Here is a 15,649-nt window from a genome sequence, read left to right as displayed (position 1 = left end):
GTTGGGTTTTTATGATAAATACATGGTTTCCTGTGTGGCAGGACATCTTTCCACTGAGGTGGATTCCAAAGGCCCAAGCAGTTCCACCATCTTGGCTCAGGGTGCCACCATCCCCGACGGCCAATGGTCTACACCCAGTGGGCTGGCTGGGGGAACTTTCTGGTGGAAAGGGATCATTAGTTAGTGGAGCCACAACCAGTTCTCTATCACTTATTCACCGGCACAAAACAGAGAGGGATTTCAAAGAGCCACCTTCCTCAGGAGGCTTCTCTGGTTGGGCAGCTGCTGGTGCCTTCCCCTCCCAGGCTGCCTGGCACCTATGTCACAAGGACCTTGTCTGCATCTACAAATCTGCGTGTCGTCTCCTCCATTTGTATGTGAGCCCCTGGAACAAGGAGCTGTTTCATTATTTTGTCTATTTTTAGTGCCTAGCATGGTTCCTGGGACTTATTAGATGGACGATAAATCCTTGTTGATTGATTGGAAGGTCTGTGATTTCATCAGTCCCCAGGCTCCATCCAGCAATGCAGATGACAGCCCCTCTATTTCTTAGAAGAGCATCTCAAAGAAATATCATGGTGGTAACATTTGGATTCTAAAAAATCTCAGTGCAAAGCAGTGTGGGTGATGTGATGCAGTGCTGAATCTGAGATCCCCACACCTGCAGCCAACCTTCAGCTTTGCTGCCTGTGTGACCCTCAGTAAGTCACCTGATTTCTCTGAGTTCTACCTTCCTCCTCTTTAAGATGAGGGGGTTGGACTCCACAGCCTTTGAAGTCCCTCCCAGATCTTCATCTAGGACTCAAGTGGGTCCTAGCATTCTGTGAACTTTACGAGTGTAGAATAGGGGAGGAGTGGTTAGACCATAGGTAGTTAAACTGGAGGTCTTCCTGGATTGTGAGCGCCATGTAAGTCAATATGAGCGTGTAGCAACAGCCCAGGAAGCTTCTGAGATTTTAGGCAGTGTGCAGAGGGGCACTGGTCCCAGGAACAAAGAGATCATTTCCTAAAGAGGATTATCGATTGGCGGTTATTCTTTCTAGAAGCTGGAAGTGAGAAGACAAATATCTCTCTTTCAACAGCACTGTCCCTCCCCACTCGCCGCCCCATGCTATTTCCTTAACCTTCTGCTTAATGTGGCCCATCCCCTTGCAGGTGCAAAGCATTAAGTAAATAATTTCCATCACTGAAGAGAGTCTTATACCAATAGACTTTGAGCCCTTCCTTATACTAGAAGGCTTTTTTTTGCTGATTCTTAATACATAGGAGAGAAGCAAAAAATGCTGCCTATTTATACCTCCGATGTAAAGGTAACGATGATAGGTGAAAGGCCGGTGTCCAACATCCTGACCTCAGCTGCAATGCAAGACAAAAACTAGAATGCCAGAAGGAAATTAGACCTTCCTATCCCTGCACATTTCCTCAGTTGGAATTGCAAAAGCACTGACTCTCAGCGTGAGAAGGGCCCCCTGGAACGCCATTCCTCCAAACCTCTCTCCTGGGGAGGGAAGTCCCTCTCCTTGCCAAGGCACCCATGGACAGTTGCAATGGCAGAGTCTTCTCCTGGAATTCCCTCCCTGACACTGTTAACTAAGACATATTCTATCTTGTGGACTGACCTGGAGACAGTGGGAAATAGTGTGAGAGAGGCAAAGTCCTCCCAAGAGAAAGCAGTTTGTTTCTCATTTTGTCCTCAGCAATAGAACTAAACCCAGCAGAAGTTCCTAAGGCATTCATAAAGGGCAGAGACGGTTCAAGTCCCACATGCTCCTGCTGCTAATGGGCATATTTCATCCTTTCAGGGAGAGAAAGCACCGGGTGGTTACATTAGGATTTGTGACCTAAATTGTGGGGAAGAAAAGTTTTCTTAATTTGCTTTAAAATGCTAATTGTAGCTAAGGATTGTTGAGCTCATGGAAGTTTATCTGAAACAATTAAACCCACAACTCATGGCGGTGCCTTCCATGCACCAGGTCTAGCCTGTATTCCCCCGCAATGTGAAAATTCTGAAAGTCAAAAACAAACATGCTATTTCCTTAACCTTCTGCTTAATGTGGCCCATACCCTGAGACTGCCTACCCGCCCCGGCATACAAACAGCCCCAGTAATCTTCAGGGAGCAAGCATGCCTAACAACCTATTGGATATATTAATGCAAATAAAACATCTGGATTACCAGGGTTTGGGGGTTTTTAAGTCTCCATTTTCAAATTGCATGAATAGTCAAGTAACATTGTAGCTCCCTGGGCTTGTGGCTGGCCTAGATAGAGACATCTGAGTGTAGAAAAGGACAAAGAGCAAAGGAAGCCACCCTCTTCCAAAACCATCGCTCTTCACTAGGGGTTTTGTCAATGGGAAGAGAGGGCATTCTGGGAAATGCTGCTGCCCTGTGGACAATGGGGGCAGGAAGCTTGCCACTAATTGGCCCCTGACGAGTGCTTAGGAGCTCTTGAAGCTCTTTAATCCTTGGCCCAAAATGCACTTAAACAAATTCCAGCCACAGAGCAGACGACCGGACCCAGAACTGGGCTCTAACAAGGACTGACAGGAAGAGCAGTAGAAGCTGCTGTGGATCCCCTGAAGTCTCTTTCCCCTGCTCTGCTCCATGAGCTCAGCCTGCATGTTGACAGCACACAACAAAAACCTCAATGCTATCATTTATGACAGGCTGCACAACATGATAAAGAGGAAGGGATTGGGACCGAATAAAAAGATGGCCTGAAATCCACAGGACAATCGACAGCGACAGCTCAGGGCCCTCTCTGCATTCTCTTCCTAACGTCTATTTCATGCCAGCTCGTTTAAACAGGCAGTAAGCCCTATTGACAAGAGTGAAGGCTGAATGAATGAAAGCAGAATGGGAAATCTCATTAAACACTGCCAGCAGCTTTGGACCATTATACATTTCCCAACATGGCACCCAATAATCCAATAAGGATATTATGTTTCCAATAATTCAGTCAAGTATATCTCATTGCAACTAATTAAAAAAGTAGATTAACGCAGCACAAGTGCTTTGTATCCGAGAAAATGAACTTAGGAAAAATGTAAATAAATGACCTTCACCACCACGAAGGGGAACTGACAACCCATTTGTCCATCTGTCAGATGCTGTCAGCTCAGCTGTCTCAGGAGGGAATTCCAAATCTCATACAGGGTGTGTGCATGTGAGTGTGTGTGCGCGCACATGCAGTGGGGGATTGCTCACAATGACAGCTATGTGTATGAGATGACAAGGATGCTGTGCTTCCCAAGGTCTTCAGTTTCTTCCCACCCATCTGGCTCCTCCAGAAATAATCGTGTTAATTATACCTGCATGTTCCAGTGGAGAGATGCATCCGACTTGTCCCAGCCAAAGCCTTGCAGTGCCCCATGATTGGAAAGTGTTGAGTCATACTATAGGACTATGTCCTCATCTTCCACCTGGGCAGGAGTGCTCTTGCCCAATGCCCAATGCCCAATTTCACCCCTGGCATGAAGGAGTGCTGATGCAGAGAGCCAAGTTCTGACCTGATTATGGATGGTGAGTGGGAGGACTAAGCACCCGCAGATCTAGATAGCTCTGGGGATCTCTGCTTTTGCTACTAACTGCCCCTCAAGCCAACAATGATTCCCTTTGCCCCTGTGGGCATCCTGCCAGGAAGATGTACTCCTCAGCCAGACCCCGGAGCTCTGAGGAAAACCTTCTGGGTAAAGTCATCACAGTGGAAAGAGGTTGTTATTCTTATTCTACACAGAACTTGAGATGGCTCCTTCTTTTTGAGGAAAATCACCATCCCAAGTCCTATCACACCTGGAGGTACAATTTGTGTGCTGTTCTCACCAGGCCATGAGGTCAGCTCTGCAGGCCGTCAGCAGCTACCTCTTGGGGCCCTGAAAGAATGGGCAGGTATGACTTTCAGGGCTGCTCTCAGTGACTGTGGAGAATGGGACACAGGCAGGGCTTGTGGAGATTCCAATAAGAGGGAAGATAGTGCAGCCTGCAGACAAAAGACCAAGACACTGACTTTAATGTCCAGCAGCATTGTAGCAGCTGCTAGTCCCGCCCTCCTTGAGTTTACCCTGTATCTACATTGCACGTGCCTCCTCCTGTTGCCTTTGCCAGGAGGGGACACTAGGCCAGAAGTCACTTCCTCCCTCCTCTCTTCTTCCTACCGCTGCTCAGCATCCAGGAGATTCCATGGAATTGTCTCTGAGATTCTCCTTCCCAGACAATAAAAGATCAGGCTAACTGAGTCAGCAGGAGTGAAGGAAAATTCAGCATACCCTAAGAGTCAAAACAATGCGCACCCTTCTAAGACTAGGAAGGGATGGATAGTGTTCCTTGAAAAATCGACTCAATTAGACCCTCTCTTACCTCTGGAATAGGTGAATCCACAAGAAATTGTCTGGGCGTCTGTAAGATCAAATGCTGTGTGAGCTACTGGACAACACGTATGCTTTCATTTTTGTCTGCATAGCCACGTCTTGACCACGACAGGTGCACAATCAATGTTTTTCTTTGTTATATTTCCTATCATTGGTGGGGCCTCTCGATCCTCCAAGAGCCACAGTGAGCTCATGGAAGGTACCCACTGCTGCCAGGACCCCTTGCCAGAAAATCCCAGAAAACATCGACTGCAGGACAGAAGGCATCTCTGAGCTGCCTTGAGGCTGGAATGCCAGCTTCTCCCCTTGTCATGTTAAGCCCTTTAGGGACTGGTTCCAGCTGCCCTTTCTAGGCATATTCCACATTGCCTTCCTTCCTGTATGCCTGCCCAGTGCCCTACTTGGTATTCCCCAAATGCACATCTTTGCCCTCACCATTCTCCATCCCCAGGATGCCCTCTCCTCACTCCAGCCTCTTAGAGTCCTCGGCCTCTTTCCCATCTCAGCTCAGGTGCCACCTGCTACCGGAAGCATCTTCTGGGCCCTCAGGTTGCTAATGCTCTCATCCTTCTTAAACTATCATGGGTTTTTATCTGTTTGGTTGGGTCTTGTGTTGTCCAAGAGAAGCACGACTCCTGGATGTCAGCTACTGCACTCCTAGCTTTGCCTAAGCAGTGGGTGGCACATCACCACCAGTGCCAACCAGAGCTGCTTTCACTGAAGTCCATGCCCTCCTCACCCTCTCACTGATGGGAAAGCCAAGCTAGAAACTGCTTGGCCATCCCTGGAATAGAGCACTGAATGTCTAGATCTGTGAGTCCTCAAGCAGGCCCTTCTGACAGACTAAAGATGGTGAAGCAACTTGATCGATATTACATTTAATGGCTTTCTGGCTTCCGGCTGTCTTGGCACAGGTCTCTGGCAGAGGGTCTTCCTGCACCGCAGGAAGGAAGATGGTGGCTGCAAAGAAGATGAAAAGGTCGCTGGAGCCCATCAGCTCGAGGCTGATGAAAAGCGGCAAATACGTGCTAGGCTAAAACAGACCCCGAAAATGATCAGACAAGCCTAATTGACCATCTTGGCCAACAACTGCCCAGCCTTGAGGAAATCGGAGATCGAATATTACGCTATGTTGGCCAAAACTGGCGTCCATCACTCCAGTGGCAACAACATTGAAGTGGGTACAGCACGTGGGAAGTACTACAGAGTTTGTACGCTGGCTATCATTGATCCAGGTGATTCTGATATCATTAGAAGCATGCCAGAACAGACCAAGGAAAAGTAAACTGTACAAAGGTATTCTTTAATAAGCTGGCCAAGGCTTCTTTAAAAAAAAAAAAGATATTACATTTAATGGAGTGCAGACTTAACTAAATATAACAGAAATTGGACATAGAAAAGATGTTCCCCCCATCTTCTGACCCAGGCTGGATGTGCAGTGCCCACTCTTAGAAGCTTTGATCTGCTCCATCTCCAGCCTGGCTGGATTTGTCTCTCCTTTGCCAGCCTGGTGATCCCTTGCCCTTCACATCTTGCCAGACTGGTGGTAGGCTACCAGAAGACACTTGACTGGCATCAGCCCTGCTGCAGCTCTGAGCTCCCAAGTGATCTACCAGCTTGACATCCCCAGTAGCATGGATTATAGGCAGGCATTACCATCACTGGCTGTTCCAGCCTAAAAATGCCAGCTTCCCTTGAAATGTTCAAATCTCTTCATCAACCGATGAACAATGATGAAGGACCTTTTTTCTCTGTGCCAGGCTCTGAGCTGGGCACTGCGATAAAAAACAAAATTTGGCATTTCCCCCTGCCCTCACGTTGCTTGCACTCTGTTGGCCTCATATGCTGGCCTCTGCAGTGGCCCCTGATAATGTCCTTAGGGCTATCACTAGGCCCTTACCCAGTTCTGGCTTTTCTGGTTGGGGGCTGTCCCATGGGCACAGTGGCACTTGCAGCTGCTCACACCCCTCCTGACCTTATTGATGGTTGTCTGGGCTCTTACAGGCGGATGTGATATTCAGCCTTGAAGAAGTGAACAACTTGTCTAGGCGATGGTCAGAGGCGCCACAGTGGTGAGAGGTGGGAGGGAACTCTCCAGCCCATCTCTGGTGGCATCAGATCCAATCAGATCATAATGAGAATTTTCCTTTAGTCCATTAATTGTGTTATCAACAAACCACAGACACAGAGAGGATCAATGGAGAAAGGCCTTGACCAGGGAGCTGGGGCTGCCGGCCCACCCATCTGTGCAGCGCCAGGACACACACCCTCGCTTTATTTGGAGAGGTGACAGCTTCCACGCTGGGATTAGGGTAGCTAAACCTGACCAAGGTCATTCAGGATTCAGGACTATGTGAATTCTCATTTAGAAATGCTGAGGCTGTGTCTACACTGGAGTAAAAATAGCCAGTTAATTGGCAAAAAGTGACAGTTAATTCATTGTGAATCAAGGAATGTCTTCAAATAGGTCACTTTCCAGCTGTCCTTGTGAATGTTGGTGTGGCCCCCGCTTCCCCAGAGTCCTCACAATTTCTACCCCTCAGGCCTCCAGGGGCTTGGAGATCTTCCGTGGGTGAACACCTGACACTTTCCCAGTCATGCTCCGGCTCCCGTACCGTCCCTGAGTGTCTGTTAGGCTACCAGACAAATGTTCCGTGTCAGAATCCTGGCTCCTGAGAGGGCCCTTTTCCTGAGATCAGGAACATGGCCCCAGCATAAGCAGGCTATGGTATGGGAAGCAGAACTCTGGGGAGTCAGGCCTGGTTCCATGCATGTCAGGCTGAAGCACTAGCCCCACACCTGCCTGAGGATCAGTGCAGGGGGCGGGGGCAGCCTCTGACAAGAGGGGTCAGGTTTTGTCACGCTGGCTCGCGACATCCCAATGCCCCTCACCCCAGTTACACCAGGCACCATCGTCTAAAAGATGGCTCCCAAAGTGGAGTGGGTGGCATTGGGAAGGAGGGCCCTCAAGCAGAGGGAAGGTAAACGTGTGGCAGAGACACGGAAGAGAGGATTCTTCTCCAGGAATGCGTTGGATCTGAGAGCTCTGATCCTGGTCTCTCATTGGATCTCTCTAGGAGAAAGAGAACATGGCAGCTGCACTCTTGGGGGCTGGAATCCAGGCACAAATCACGACATGGAATGTCTGCACGTCTTTGTCTTTGCTATCACTCTATCTTCTTGTCTCTAAATATTCTTGGCCAGGAGACTCCCGATAAAGAGCGGAGGCACACGCGGCGCACTTCTCTTCCATTTCTGTGTTTTATAGGACAAAGATGGAGGAACAGCAGCTGGGGACCTGGGGACCATCACCGGGCATGGTCATTCTTCAGCAGCCTCCTCTTGCACTGGGGGCCCACTGGTCAGTCATGTCTTAGAGCTCAGAGCACTGGCAAGTACTTCCCTGGGCTCCAGAGTTACCCAGTCGTCCAAGAGGGCTTTTCCCTCTTATATTATGTAATAAAGAACCTCAGGTAAGTGGGCAAATGGACCATGCCATCCCTATTGGCCTAGGTCATTCTGAATAAGATGGATGGGCCATCAAGCATCTCCCCACAATTCTGCAGGAAATCTTATTGAGTAGAACAGAAGCTCTTTGAGGGTGCAGACAATCTTGTTTGCTTCTTTGTATCTCCCAGTGACTCACATATAGGAGGGAATGAATGGATGGATGGATGGACGGATGGATGAACAAACAAATGAACAAATGGGTGGATGAACAAATGGATGAGTGAATGGAAGAATGAATAAATAGATTAATTGATTAATAGATGGATGGATGGATGGATGGACGGATGGATGAACAAACGAATGAACAAATGGGTGGATCGGTGGATGAACAAATGGATGAGTGAATGAATGGAAGAATGAATAAATAGATTAATTGATTAATAGATGGATGGATGGATGGATGGATGGATGGATGGACGGATGGATGAACAAACGAATGAACAAATGGGTGAATCGGTGGATGAACAAATGGATGAGTGAATGGATGGAAGAATGAATAAATAGATTAATTGATTAATAGATGGATGGATGGATGGATGGATGGATGGATGGATGGATGGATGGATGGATGGATGGATGGATGGATGGATGGATGAACAAACGAATGAACAAATGGGTGGATTGGTGGATGAACAAATGGATGAGTGAATGGATGGAAGAATGAATAAATAGATTAATTGATTAATAGATGGATGGATGGATGGATGGATGGATGGATGGATGGATGGATGGATGGATAGATGGATGAGAAAATTAATAAAACACTTACTATGACTCAAGCACTGTGTTAAGCACTGGACTACAAAGAGAAAAGTAAGCAGAGAGTTCTTGCTTTCAAGGAGCTCACATTCTAATAGGAGATTTTAACTTGAGGGCAATGGGAAAGTGCAGTGGTCCTGGGGGTACACAATGTCAATATGTCCCCATGGATTAAGCACACCCACATCTGCTACTGAATCATTAGGCAGCATCAAGGACTTCAGTCCTCCCTTCCTCTGGGAGCTGTGGCCAGGTCCCATCCACATGAAGGCTCCTCCCCTGCTTAGTGGCCTTTGGAGTAAGGTTTGAAGCAGGGACGTTGGTCTGGGCTCAGGCTGGGGGCTCCTGGGCTCAGGACCCGCCCACTGGGGGCCTTTGGTCTTTCCATGGGAGCTGCTTCCTTCGATGATGGAAACAGGGCCAGTGTTCTGAGGTGGGGAGGAGAGACTGCTGTTCTGGGGACCCTTGGGCCCACCTGCCCAAAAGGGATTCAACAGATTCTTGTTAAATAAATCGCATTAATGCTGAGAACAGGGAGAAATGTTTTCATTTCTTTAGTTCTTATTTCCCAGCCCAGGGCACGTACTTGTTTCCGCTTCCCCACTACTAGCCAGGATACAGCTCTCTGTATCTTGGTCATTGACCTCCTTGGGAAACCTGCCTCATTTTAGGGGCTCTGAGTTAAAGGGCCTGGACTGTCCCTCCCTGCTCCCCATGTGACCCAGAATGTGACTTGAATGAAGGGGCCTCTCCTGACCAGCAGATCCTTTTCCAGGCCCAGTGCTGTTAGAACAGATTCTCCCCTACAGTGCAAACCTGCTTGGCAGCATTTGATCCCCCTCTTGCAGCTGTCCAAAGCTATCTGGACAAAGAGGTCTCATGGGACTGAGGACTTCAGTATGTTTTCTGCTGGGTTTATCAGCAGCTTTCAAGCCGTTGAAATGATCTCTGTTGCACTGAACAAAGTCGTCCCTCCATCTTTGCCCCCACCGCTGTCCTTTGAAACAGAGCCTGGGCACCATATGCAGGTTTATTATCTTCCAAGGTTGGGACTAGAAGGCTTGTGTGAGTTATCAATCAAATCAAATTTATGAAGTTCTATTGTAGAAGCCCTTTAAGGCATTGGGCAAAAATCGATAGAGAAATAAATGAAGTTTGTAAAGTTCAATTAAATTAATGAGTGTGTAGGTTAGTCTGGAAGTGCAGGCCTGGCTCGAGAATGGGACCGGGTGCTTGTGCTCACTTGCTGGCTCAGCCAACGGCTCCCCATTTGTTTTCCAACTGCAGGGGTCCCCCAGGCCTGCCTTTGCAGCCCGTGGTGGGGGAACCACTGGAGAGCCAAAGACTTCTTTCTGTCTGACGTGGGCATGAGTCTGGATGCTCTGGCTGATGACTGTGCCCGAGGGAGACATCTGTGGGTGCCAGGCTACATGATCTCCAGCTGGGAAGGTCATTCTGTCGTGTGAACACCAAGAAATCTTTGGGCATTAGTCAAAAGGCAACAAACAGGGAGCCTGGCACTGCAGCTGTCCAGTGCAGGTTTGGTGCCTTCTCTGAAGTGTGAGTTGAGTGACTCACTAAGGTCACACAGTCCAGATCCCAGAGTGGAGGTGGGTGGGGGCAGGGGCAGAGGGGTGGGGTGGGGGCAGGGCATCTTAAGCTGGCTGTGAGTCCTCTCCATCCTGACCTCTCAAGATTCCTGTTGAGGGTTCTAAGGTCTTTAAATAAGAGTCAGGTTGGGGGCAGCTAGATGGCGCAGTGGATAAAGCACCGGCCCTGGAGTCAGGAGAACCTGAGTTCAAATCTGGCCTCAGACACTTGATACTTACTAGCTGTGTGACCCTGGGCAAGTCAACCCCAATTGCCTCACAAAAAAAAAAAAAAAAAAGTCAGGTTGGATGTACCTGGAGGCTGGTCCCGAGATGGGAATTGTCCCTGGCAGGAAGGGATGGTTCATGAAATGAAGAGTCTCCCCATCAGACTCTTGCCTTCTTGGGAGAGCCGAGAGCTGCACACCCTGTGGTTTCCCAGGGGAAGGACTTGGAACCTACAATCCACAAGTCGTTCGTTGGCTTTCTTTGCTGCTTCCTGAGTCTTCTCCTCTCCCTTCTTAAATAGAACCCCCGACCAAACCTCGATCTCCCTGTTACTGCTGAGGTCGCACCCTCCTCCGAGTGACCAGGAGGCTCATGACTTTGACCTTCTTGCTCCTCTCCTCTGTGACCCCCCCCCACCTGCTGGGGGCCTCCAGCCTCCCCCCCTCCAGTCTGTCCGCTCAGTCAGATTCCTTTTCCTAGATTCTGGATCTGACCATGTCACCCACTATTCGGTAAACCCCATTGGCTCCCAAATAGAAGCCTTGGATGACATTCAGAGCCCGTCACAACCTGGCCCCTCCCACCTCTCTGATCTTCTCAGCTTCTAGCTTCCTCCAAGTGCCTGCCACCCCTGGCTCCAGGGGCCCCCAGCCCCTTGACTTCCAGTGACTTCCCTCTGCTGAGGACCACTGGTTTCTCCGATCTGGAGTGTTTGTACCTAGTGGTCTGCAGCCTGTGCCCCCAGTAGACGTCAGGGACTGTTTGTCATAAAGGAGAGAACAGTGGTAGAATGGTTAGCGCGGTGCCCTGACATCTGCTAGAGATCACACAAATAGATGACCAGCATCTCTTGTATCCTCAGGCTTAGCACAGTTCCCCCAAATAGCAGGCACAGAGAGCTACAAAATTTACTGAGAATTGATTCCCGCTCAGCCTGGGGCAGACTGTCTTTGTCAATTCCAGACTCTGGATGGGCTTATGGACCTTCCCCCAAGCAACTTATCCCCTCCCTATGTTCCCCACCTGACTCCCAAGACTTGATGTTATGATGTAAAAAGGGTCCACCTGCATTAAGTAGTTTCTATTCAGAGTTAGTAGCACCTAGACTTAACTTAGGAGCAGTTCTGTTGTTTCTTTTGTTAAAGGTTCATTTACATTAAGTAGTTGGCAGTGAGCTCCTGAACTCATGACAAGATCACTCCAAAAAACCTCCAAATAACGCCACAGGAAAATGCTGGAGCAGCAAACCCCACAGAAGAATGTGCTGAAATCATCTTCTAACCAAGAACGGCTTGGAGGGTCAGAAGGAGGGAGCTGCTGTGCTGAGACAGGAGTCAGGCCCAACCCCACAGTCACCCTGACACAGATCCAGTCTCAGGAAGTCCTCACCAGAGAAGCAGACCCCCCAGAGCCTCTGAATCAGCTGAAGCCCCAGTGTTGTCTGGAACTAAGCTCAGTCTGGTGAGAGGGCTGAGCCCTGGGCAGGGGGGAGACTACAGGGGTCTCTGCTGGTGCTGAGGCAGAACTTGGATTTGACACCCCTGCTGAGAACCAGGAGGTAGGCTCGAGTATCAGTGGCCCAGGTAGGGGAGGGCCACAGGCTCCTCAGAGCTGACAACCACAACACACAAGGCTGGTTGATTGGCAAGTTGGTCTGGGATCATCTAGGACCAGGAAACAGGCTGGGCGAGTGAAGAATCTGATCCTCCTTAAATCATACCACCTGGGACTTCTTAAGCTTGGGACACTGCAGCCTGGAAACAGTGCCCCACTTTAAGGAGGTAAAAGTCTAGTAAAAGAAAGGCAAGATGAGCAGACAGAGAAAGGTGAGGACCATAGAAAGTTTCTTCAGTGACAAGGAAGACCAAGGGGCACCCTCAGAGGAAGATGCCAACGTCAGGGCCCCTATATCTAAAGTTTCCAAGAAAAATATGAATTGGCCTCAGGCCCTAGAGGTGCTCAAAAAGGACTTTGAAGATAAAGTTAGAGAGGTAGAAGAAAAATGGAAAGAGAAATGAGGATGATGCAGGAAAGACATGAGAAACAAGAAGCCTTCACCAACCCTGCTTATCTGCACGGCTTTCCCTCTGTTAACTATTTCTATTTATTATACTGTGTATGTGTATATGTGTGTATTTATGTTTTCTCTTTTATTAGATTGTAAACTCCTTGAGGGCAGGTATTGCCCTTTGTCTCCTTTCGGGGGCCCTTAGAGCTTAGCCCAGTGCCTTTCGAGTAGTAGGCACTTAGTACTTGTTAATTGGTTCATTGTTTGTGCCCTCCAAAAACAAGGCAGTTAATTCACAGCCTTGGAAAGTGTGACCAGGGAAATCCAGGGAGATCCAGCGAGCCAGGAGAGTCTGGCAGCCTCGGGGTCCTGGCCCCCCTGCCACCCCTTGAAGCCACTCTCTTCCCCTGGGACATGTGGTGGATGGCTGTTTGGGGAAGCTTGATTTTTAGGTAAACTGACTTTCCCATCGTGAGTGCCGGGCGGCCGGGAAGACAAATTAATTTAATGAGAGTAAGTTGCTGCTTGTTCCCTTATGAATTACTTCCCAATTGCTTTTAATAGCATCTCTTTAATCTCAAGGCATGCAAATGCAGTTGCCCTTTGCTGGTTTCTTTTATAAGGAAGCCCATTGGAGGCCTGCGTCTCCTGGCCCCTTAAATCTGAACTCATTGGAATGCCAGTCCAGCTGTGTCTCTACTGCTGCCTATCCATTCATTAAACCCTGTGCGCTTAACAGCTTGGGTGCCGGCAGCTGTAAAGGATGAGGAGGCAGCCCTTCTGTCCTGACAAATATTTGTTTTCTTTGAGGGAACTGGGGAAAGAAGGTCTGGGTGTATGGGAGTGTCACCAGCTCATGGAGAACACGTGTGCCTCTAGGAAGCTGGAAGAAGCACATTCTCCCTCTGGGCTGAGGATGGGGGCTTTGCAATCCATCTCACCTTGAAGGCCTATGGATGAACTTACAGAGCACAGCCAAGCCACCCCAAAGGGGAAAAGAGGAGACTTGTGGAGGGGGGCACATTCCTATCTGGCAGCCACCAGCTGCACAGGGGTTGGAAGCAGGGTGGGGAGGTTGGCATATGAGAACTGGTTGAGGGAATCAGATACGTTGAGGCTGGAGAAGACTGGGGGCAGGCATGACATCCGTGTCCAAATGTCCCAAGGGTCATCATTTGGAGGGGGATGGATTTCTCCCGCTTGGGTCCAAAGGGCAGAAGCAGGAGGATTGGGCAGAAACTGTCATTCAGGCTCCTGAGAACTGACCAGAAAGGAAAAGGCCACCCCCGCCCCTCCCCATCACCCGCTGCAGGTGGCGCAGCCGCTTGGCTCATGTGTCCTCACGTACGGCTTGGCCAGAGGGCCCCCAGGACCCTTCCAGGCCTAAAACTTTCTGTTTCTCTGATTAGTGAAGGGCTGATGGAGGGAGCCAAGGGCTACACTAATGGCATCTCACAATCATCCCGACAGGTCAGTCCTCTTATCTCCATGTGACAGAAAAGGAAACTGAGGCAGGCAGGGGCCAGATGACTTGTCTGAGGCTGGCTTTGAGAACACCATCTATTGCGTGCTTGTGCACATGGAGGTGTTTGCTTGGTAAGAAGGGTCACTTCATCACATGACATGAGGTGAAGGGGCGGCAGCGGCAGAAGACGTCTGGGTGACCTAGGATGACGAGCGGGAGCTCACACTGAACGGCCTCGATTTTTATCAGTCGAATATGAGGTAGTTATCAGCGGAGGGGGAGCCATGGGAGGTTTGAGAGTATAAAAGTAGTGCCTTGTGGCCCAGAGGGTCTGGTTGAGACTAGAGAACTTTGGGATTGGGGTTAGAAGTGGCATTACGGTTAGGGCTTGCCTCAGTTTCCCCATCTGTCATCCACAGCCCTGCTTGGGGCTGCACTGCAGGAGGGCTGGATGAGGACAGAGACAGTGGGGTCTCCCCTCTGCTGTGGGGGGTGCTTAGCATGATGCAGGTGTAGACGGCGCCTTCACGGTGCGTTTCCCTGATGTTAAGGGGATGGTGGCTGTCTTCTGAAGAGCCTAATGGCAGCCAGCGCCGCTGAAGACGCTGGCGGCCTGCTGGGAAACCAATGATCTGGCTCTGTTCTGACTGCCGGCAAAGAGCCTCTCATCAGAGCTATAAATTTCATGAGTGTTCCCCAATTTAAAACCCTGGCAGAAATGGCTTTCACGGTTCAGCGGTTTTACAGGGCTGCTCTTTCTAGGCCCGTAACAAGGAAATTAATTGTTCTCCTAAAACAAATCAGACGCATGGCGGGCCGTGTGCTTGTCCCCCAGCTTCCTCTGCAGATAATGAGGACTAGCCGGTGATAAGTGCACATTGACTCCCCACGGAGACCCTCACTCCCTGCCCTGGCAGAGGTGAGGGACCCGCTCCTTTTCTCTCAGTCATGGGAAGAAGCCAATTTATAATCAACCTTCACCCCCCACAGAGAGAGGCCGATTCGGCCGGGAGCCTCTGCCCGCAGCGGTGCCCCCGCCCAGGAACACAGCCCCCACGGGAGGGGGACAGTGGGCGCCGCCCCTCGGCCTCACCGGGCCCTCCCCGGCCCGGGCCTCTGGTTCCGGATGCGTCTGCACTCCAGGCTCCTCAGGCCTAGCCCTTCCTACCTCCCGGCTCTCAGCAGTCCTGCCTCCCTTGGATTTATCTGTTTAAGTGAAGACCAAAGCTCTTTGGAATGATTAGGGTTTGTGCCCCCGACACCAGCACCTAGCGCAGTGCCTGGCATACAGACGGGGCCTAATTGAGCCCCACTCACTGATCGGTGGTCGGGGGTCCTCCCAGGTCTCTGTTTCAGTTCTGAAGTCCGAGGTCACCTGGGTGACCTTGGGAAAACAATGTGACTTCCATAGGCCTCAGTTTCCACGTCTGTAAAATGAGATCAGACTAGACGGTCCCTTCCAGGCCTTGCCTGGGACCTGGGCCCACAGCACATCTTCATGTCTTACCCTCCCCTACCAGACCCTCTCACCTGAGGAGCTGGGTGGGTCCCTGCCCGCCCTGGGGCCGCATTCCCCAGGCTCTTGTGGGAGGGGCACTGGCAGGCCTAGCGTCTGATAGTCCGTGATGAGTACATGCCCCTGGGTCTCTGGGGCTACAGCAGGAGACTCAGTGACTGGGAACCAGCCTGGATGTTTGGAGGGGCTCTTTATCCAGCAAGGAGC

General features: G+C 50.0%; 1 pseudogene; it reads left to right on the top strand.

Moving 5' to 3' along the window:
- The first annotated feature begins 5,320 nt into the window (after nucleotides 1-5,320).
- Nucleotides 5,321-5,652, top strand: LOC122727543 (annotated as a pseudogene).
- The last annotated feature ends 9,997 nt before the right edge of the window (nucleotides 5,653-15,649 follow it).

This window comes from Dromiciops gliroides, chromosome 5, assembly GCF_019393635.1.
Source record: "Dromiciops gliroides isolate mDroGli1 chromosome 5, mDroGli1.pri, whole genome shotgun sequence".
Classification (NCBI taxonomy): Eukaryota; Metazoa; Chordata; class Mammalia; order Microbiotheria; family Microbiotheriidae; genus Dromiciops; species Dromiciops gliroides.
Note: the sequence above shows the minus strand (reverse complement) of the source record. Positions and strands in the feature narration are given on the sequence as shown.